Source organism: Patiria miniata, unplaced genomic scaffold (genome assembly GCF_015706575.1).
Source record: "Patiria miniata isolate m_02_andy unplaced genomic scaffold, ASM1570657v1 HiC_scaffold_29, whole genome shotgun sequence".
NCBI classification, from domain to species: domain Eukaryota; kingdom Metazoa; phylum Echinodermata; class Asteroidea; order Valvatida; family Asterinidae; genus Patiria; species Patiria miniata.
In genome coordinates this window covers 25,556,965-25,563,686 of record NW_024037068.1, presented here as the reverse complement: position 1 = coordinate 25,563,686, position 6,722 = coordinate 25,556,965, and the positions used below count along the sequence as shown (strand labels likewise).

Here is a 6,722-nt window from a genome sequence, read left to right as displayed (position 1 = left end):
TGGCATTCAGCCGTTCCGGGATTACACTGTACTCAGGCGCGGTTCTAGAGCCAATATATATATATATTTTTTTTGGGGGGGGGGGGGGGAGGGGAGGCTAGCAGGGTGGATCCAGATTTTTTTTTTCAGGGAGGCGGGCTGAAATGAAGACCGGTTCTTTTCTCCAGACACTTAGGCTACAAAACTCAATGGGGGAAGGAGAGGGGGTGGCTTGTGCCATATTTTCAATGGGGAGCGCTGATAATATCCTACAATCATTCACACTAAGTGTACAAAATGCACCCCTTCTCACGACTATTTATTTGGGGCAAGACCGTTCGCATGTACGTAAGTCACATTCTTACATTTTGGTAGTGCCTTTCGTTTTCATTATGGAATGTATTTATTTATTTATTATTTATTTATTTTTTTTGGGGGGGGGGGCCTTAAGCATCCCTAGCCACCCTAGAACCGCCACTGACCGTACTGCAATTTCCTACTGGAAATCTTGAATCACCTTTCTAAAGATGATACCCGAGCAGGCCGTCCTAAGCCTCATCCCGTGATAGCAAAACCGAAGAAGCAGGCATGGTGGGTGATGAGTACGAGAAGGAAGAAGAAGACAAGGACATGCCCAATGCTTGCAAGTAGGCTTCCGTGGTCGACACGAGGTCCGTGGAGAAGTACAGAACCAGACGACTCAGCATCAGCTGGGCCATCTTCAAGACGACCTCCTGTTGACAATGTCCATATCCAAAATACATGTATGAGAATTAAGACGGATATCCGAATAAACGAAAACACTGATATAATAGACGAAATTAAGAGTATTTGAAACAGCCTTTTAGTAGTTTCTTATACACAAACAGCATGCACCCTTTGCGGTTTGAAATGTTCCGCAGAGAACTTTAATAAACAATTTACAATCAATAGCCCTTCTCTGATAAATGAAATTGTAGTCGTAGCAGCGTGGCATAGCCAGGAATTTTTCAGTTTGGGGGGGGGGCGCTGGGGGGGGAGGGGCTGGAATATTTCATGGGGGGGGGCGTCATGTAGATCAAACATTGTGTAATTTGCTGCGGAATTTGTTTCTTTTACACGCTGCATTTCACTTAACATGTTAATAATAACTTCTAGTGACTGACATCGAGTCGGTTTTTATATTCATGTAAATGCTTTCTGGCGTTTCGATTGTCAAGTCCTTGAAAATGTTTCCTTAGATCTCTAGTAAGAAAAGTAGTACAATATTCACAATATACAGATGGTTTTTGGTTACCTCAATGAATGCAGGCAAGCCGTGTATCATGTAATGCCAGCCAAAGCTCTAACCAACGCCCATCGAAGAGACGGAGGCCTTCCTGTGGCTTCGCTTTTCTTAATTTCTTTATTCCACTCCCTGCATGGAAAAATGAAATTCAAAAGATCATACTCGACCTACCACCAATAACATAAAATTAAGATTTACAATTGTAAATAATCGTTGTTTTCCCTCTCCATGGGTAGTCAGATATAAATGTATTAGTTTGTATTTTTTGTCACTGATCTGGAAGCTTAAGTGTGCTCAAGGGTTTTAGACTTGATTTTGTTTACACATTTCGTATTTGGATAGGGTGTAGCATGGGCACATACATTACCTCTCGAGTTTACCAACCACGACTCCAGCGGAGTCGTCAGGCAGAACGTCATACAAGTCTGTTTCAACAAGAGGTCTCTTGTAGCCCCGACGGAAGAAGTCAAACATCCAACTTCACAAAAGGAAATGTATTGTACATGTAAACAACAAAAAAGAGGAGGAAACAAAATGACATGGGGTGGTTAAACAGTGATGTTCAAGTCACGTTATTGTGTCAATGTTTTATGTGCACATATGTAAGTCAAGGATTATACGGAACATAGTTTGGGAAGAATGGTAAGATGTGCTAAGTAACTGATTCAGTATTTGTTTAATTTCCTGGTTGAATAACCTAATTATTATGGTGTTTTTGCAATACAATGCGAGTAAAAGCAACAGCAACTAGCATATCAAAACGGAAGGGTTGTTCCTGGTGGGTTTTAAAACAATTTTGATGATGTTGTATCATACAAAAAAATGTATAAGAATATATATCATTAACAATTTTTACCTATAGGCTGCTAACAATTATGTACTGGACAGTTGATGTAAATTGTATTTTTCCCTCGAAAATTAAGATGCCTAAGATGCTCACCGAAACAAAAGATGCCTCAATAGTTTGAAGCAAATCGGAAAAAAAAACAATTCACAGACTAACTGAAGTTGGTCAATGTTGGGTTTTGCCCTTCACCGACGTATATACAATGTACACTCAGTGTGTTACCTCCTGAGTGAAAGTTGGGAAAAATCACTCGGGTGGGACTTGAATCCACGACCTCCTGATTTCTATGCAAAATGCATTACCCCTCGTACTCGACCACCGAGCTTGCAGGATCGGTTATCTGGTTGAATCTGATGTACATGTAGCAGCGGGTATCGCAATTAAACTATTCATGAGATGGAATTTGAGTCGGGGTGATGTAAAACAATATTGGATTTTGTTCTTCACTGACGTATATACACTGTGAACACACTAATTACACATTGTTTATACGTCGGTGAAGGGCAAAACCCCATTTTGATTTACATCACCTTGACGCAAATTCCATCTTATGAATAATTAATGTTTGTGTAAAAATACGGCAGCACAAATAACTACAGTACAAAAAGAGGTGGCATGTTATTGTAAGCTTACAGGAGAATAGCACAATGGTCTATGTCCTTGCGTATAATATGGTGAACAACTTATCTTACATGAAAAATAGTTTGGAGAAGAGACCAGCTGTCTTCATGGGATGTGGCGGTCTTCTGACTCCGGAGGGGCTTTGACGGGCTCATCCTCAGTCTGCGTCGAATCTGAAACATGTCTAGGTTTGTTGTCGTTACGCGATATTTTGGACGAACCGTCGACGTTATGGACCGCCATGACGGTGCTTGAAATATATATGGAATGAATATATGAAGTATTGTATATTGTGGCAGTAGTGGTGCGTGTTCGTAACAGCTATTCTTTGCCAGTGAGAAACGTGCTATTGTTGGAATAGCACGCACCAGTGACCATTACGGACACACTCGCGCAAAGTGGCCGGCAGCTTTCTATACAAAAACCTCGTTGGCTCGGGGTTTTGTACGTAAACCTTATCAGTCAGCTCAATTGACTTCGGCCAAACCGCAGTCCCATCATAAGATAAGTTAACAATGTTAACCGGACCATTTCTTCCAAGAGTGTGTCTCTAATGACGACAAGGTTACACATGCGCCAACACGTGTGTTTGCCATGATAGAGAGTTAAGCACAGTTCGGTAATCCGTACGCAATGGCGTACCCAGGATTTGGGTGGAGGGGTACAAAATGGGTTATTTGTAAAAAGAGTGACCCTGATTTAGATTTCATCTTTTTATCGTCAATATGGTTAAAAGTGTGGGAGTTGGTTGGGGTGGGGTGGGCAGAATGTAGAGGGGGGGGGGGGGTTGAAGATGTACATCCTTATATACATTTGATAAAATGTTCAATTGCAGAAAAAAAGTTTAACATTTAAGAACAAAAGACAAAATAATACAGAAGAAAAGATAATGTCTGAAAAAATACCAGAGTAGTATACGCACTCAACTTATAACTGCTGCTAGGTACAAAACATAGAGGAGTGAGTGAACGTAACCATGGATTGAAATGACGGTTACCGAGAAAAAAATAGACGCTGACACAGGAGCTTCCTTTTATTCCGTATACAACCTGCGTATGATGCGTATAGCATTTTCTTGCCAGTGAAATAAAACAATTCAGAAAAAACTGAGCGTATGCCAGCAGCTGATTTTGTTTTCAACGTGTAGACGAGTGATGAAAAATAAAAAAAACCTCTGTTGGTCCTATTTCCATGAAATAGAGGATCAGTTATATTCCAATTCAATCAAATGGCGTCCAATGGTTGCCTTCAAGTTTGTCGTACAAAAAACACGTGGCCCCCGTAAAATCAAATAGTTGGGGGTGGGGTGGGGTTGTTGTTCCACCTTGTAATGGGGGCGCTGATTAAATCCGACGATATGCAATAGATGGCGCTTCTCAGGACGGCAAAATTGCCGTGGCTCGCCCTAAATACAAAAAGGGGCACTCGCAGGAGGCTGGTGGTCAAAAGGGGCAATTTGTTTTTGAAAGGGCACTTGTTTATTAAACAAAGGCACTTGTTCCAAAAGGGCACACTTCAAACATATGAGGGGAGGGAACAATGTTGAAAAACAGGGCACTTGAATGGAAAAGAAAAAAAGGTACTTGAATGGAAAAGGGCAGTCGTTACAAAATATTCGGGGGTAAATACCCTCTTAACGCCCCCACGCCTCTGTGTATATATAAATGGTTACGACAGGACCGTGGTTATCTAGCTTTAGCTGAACAGTGTGCTTGATTGACTACGGGAAGCCAGGCGGGCCGTAACGCGAACGGACAGCTACGATGACGGGGCGGGTATTGTAGGTCTGGGCGGCGCTAGAACACAGGGTACTAAGCCGCAAAGAACCATTAGAATTACCAGTGAGTGCGTTACTATTTCTCCTGGCCTACCACCTCCTTTGAGGGATCGATTCGAATAGCAAGGGTAATTTGAAGTTCTTAAATCATCAAATTGTTAAAGCCAATAATATTGTAAGTTATGTTGGCATAAAATTGATTTAATTCGCAGACTATATTCTGGTGTTGCTCTTCAGAGAAGATAATGTTTACAACGGCACCTGCTCCTGAAGCTCATTTGTCACTTGATACACAATTACTGGATTCTTAATTGTTTAAATGCAACAGACTGTTTCTTCGGTTTTTCCAGGTGCAGCCAAACCATACATGACAGATGTAATAGCAATAATTACGTGATGAGTCATCAACTATATGTTGTATACATTAACATAAATTGTGTAGTAACAATTCTTTGTGCTAAGTAACTCATGCTGGAATATTAGCATCCAATTGGCCAGCGCCATTAGTGGGCGTGGCTTAAGGCATTATTATTAATCACTTCTCGTAATGATACCAGGGATTCCTCAAAGTTGCACTGTAGGCACTGTCGCCTGATTTTTCTCGGCATGACTGAAATGAAACTCCTTCAGATTGATCACAGAGAAAAAGCAAAACAGCCTTGACGTTTAGACGTGGAACTTACCTAGTAACAGGAGGAATTTAGTGTATGATTATACTGTGCTGGTTGCTGAGTTGTTAGACCCTCTCAGTTGTGCGTCTCATTACTCAGTCGCCATTATTATTATGGCATTATAGAAATTAAAAAAATGTGGACTCAATATTGATGAACAAAATCATCAGTGTTTTGTTATTTCAAATTGTTTTATCTTAATATTTCAAATTGTTTATAGACAATGCTTTTTAGCCTTAACTGCATGTTATCTGTATTTCAGTAATTAATGTAAACATCTTCGTTCTTTTTTTATATTTAATTAAACTTCTGATATACACGTTTGTGCCATCAAAAGTAATTGGCAGGTCTAATAGCAATGCGAAAGTTTCATTTACATGATTACCCACGTCCAAGGTTACAATTGCAAAGGTAGGCCTACAATCGAAATATGCATCGCAACATTGTCATAAAAAATAAACTAGTATAATTGCCATTTTACAAATTACTGAAATATCTCCATTATTTCAATCATAGTTCAGTGCTGACCACGATCGGTTGAATCTAACCAGCGATATAAAAGGCTGTGGGGGGGGGGGGGGGTTGACAGGGTTTAAATTTTCAGGCTTTGACCAACTTTTTCTCCATTGGTTTTGTACTGAAAGCAAATAAGTTTAAATGTGCATTGAGACTATTTTTACATGTGATACACACTGTGCAGAGTACAATGGTTCAGAACCCTAGGTACATTTGAACTTAAAAAGCGCTGGAGCTGTTTGTCGATTTCTGATGGCTGGCAACGACCTTCAATATACAGCTACTGAACTGATTTTATGTGATAACCAGGAATAGGGGGAAGAAATTGGAACACGCACGTGACTTCCTGGTTGAATGCCATCAAAATCCCTCGGCACGGAGCACGCTTTGGTCGTACTTTGGGTGAGGGCGTCCTACCCCACGCACCTCTTAGACCACATCTAAACTTGTCTTGCAGCATCTTGGACATACGATACTCTTCTTATATCGGGTTCTTACATACAATTTTTAAGACAGTGATGCTCAATGATGCATGACCTAAGGAGTGCCTTCAAGAGAGTATTGTATGATTTGTTTGTAGGTTATCTTTCTATTAGGATACCGTGAATAATCATCAGTGATATGCAGAGACGCACCACAGCCGGCCGATGTTGGCAATGCGAGGATGACATTATTTTATTCATATCTTATTTAGTAACAAAATCAATAATAATAATAATATTAAAATGTTGAATTGAATTTAATTGATAATGGTTGTTTCACAGACATCGATGTGGCAATGGACAGGCTGAATTACATGATTAACACATCAATACAAAGGGTAGCGATGTGGGATCAAATAACACAATTAAAGTACAAAGATAAAATTACAACAATGTCGTTAAAAACACGCTGAAGAATTACATAATTTGGCGTTTTCAATCCCATTGGAGTCTTTCTTGGGCACCAAATGTAGTCTCGAGAGGTATATCTGATGGGGTTCAGACATTGGGCCCTCTTGAAATTTTCGCATCCATGTACATGTTTTCAGTATATAAACATGTA

At 40.2% G+C, this 6,722-nt stretch overlaps 1 long non-coding RNA gene across 1 annotated transcript; it reads right to left on the bottom strand.

Moving 5' to 3' along the window:
• Positions 1 to 1,289: 1,289 nt before the first annotated feature.
• LOC119735992 lies at positions 1,290 to 2,848 on the bottom strand. Its single transcript, XR_005272249.1, has 3 exons — positions 2,786 to 2,848; positions 1,614 to 1,724; positions 1,290 to 1,375 (listed from the first exon to the last, which is right to left on the bottom strand). It is a non-coding gene; the product is annotated as an uncharacterized LOC119735992 (long non-coding RNA).
• Positions 2,849 to 6,722: the final 3,874 nt, after the last annotated feature.